Source organism: Saccostrea cucullata, unplaced genomic scaffold, assembly GCF_032062105.1.
Source record: "Saccostrea cucullata isolate Sc308-1 unplaced genomic scaffold, CSIRO_AGI_Scuc_v1 ctg9485, whole genome shotgun sequence".
Taxonomy (NCBI): Eukaryota; Metazoa; Mollusca; class Bivalvia; order Ostreida; family Ostreidae; genus Saccostrea; species Saccostrea cuccullata.
This window is the reverse complement of record NW_026924596.1, coordinates 23877-24873: the sequence shown is the minus strand read 5'-3', so window position 1 is coordinate 24873 and position 997 is coordinate 23877. Positions and strand designations below refer to the sequence as shown.

The window sequence follows — 997 nt, the reverse complement described above, 5'->3', positions numbered from 1 at the left end:
ACGTTAGATTTAAATACTTCAAGGTGGGCATATTCTGTTAGTTTTAGCTTGGTTCTTACCTTTTTTTAAAGATACATTTGAAAGGAAGATTTACGTTGTTTAAAAAAGCTTTTGATGGAAATGGAAAATGGTCGATCTTCTTCTATTTGCTCTACATGTTTTGGCACACAACTCCCAAGCAACAAAATCGCCATTGTTCCATCTCGATTATGAATGTATGATTACTTCGAAGTAATTAACGTCATTTTCATTGACATGAAAAAGTGGAATCTAATGTTATTCTTCTTAGGGTGTATTGTTTTTGCTCTTCCTGTAGGTGAGTGCTTAAATTTGTTTATCACGTCACTTTTTTTAATGAGTCACGTATTTCATATATTTATTTAAAAGGTATACTCTAAAGTAACTAGATCTTTAAAAAATACGTCTATTCATTAAAAATGAATTTCTGTTAACGTTGTTTCTGATGTACTTTTGAATTGATTCTGTGTGTTTTTATGATATATAGCATTTTCAGCATAGAATGAAATTAAACGAAACGTGCATATATATTATGAATTTAACATGTATAAAATATCTCATTTATTTATTTTTTTAGATTTTTCATGTACTCTACCATTCACAGGAACTTGGGTGACTAGTAACCGTGGAAGATGGGTAGTATCTTCCAGTTCTATTCAAAATTTCAAATTGAATGTAGACACTTCCGGGTCTACCTTATGGACAATGGATTGTTATTCATTTGACGGTACTTATTATGTGCTCAAGTAAGTTACATAAATTATTGATTATTTAAATTTAAATGAAATTAACTTTGAGTCTTTCTCTGATAACGGGCAAATTTTATCATATACTATATTTATATCGATCAAATGTTCACTTAACCGTTTGAATTGCAGGTCAACTGGAATTTTTAAACCTTTTACAACTGTGGATACCTATATTTACATTTGTTTGAGATTCACAATGCAGAGCAACTATAAATACTTATTCAACATTC

At 29.5% G+C, this 997-nt stretch overlaps 1 long non-coding RNA gene across 1 annotated transcript; it reads left to right on the top strand.

The window, feature by feature from the left end:
• Nucleotides 1–129: 129 nt before the first annotated feature.
• LOC134266810 (uncharacterized) lies at nt 130–997 on the top strand. The gene is made up of 3 exons (XR_009992040.1): nt 130–316; nt 596–764; nt 897–997. It is a non-coding gene; the product is annotated as an uncharacterized LOC134266810 (long non-coding RNA).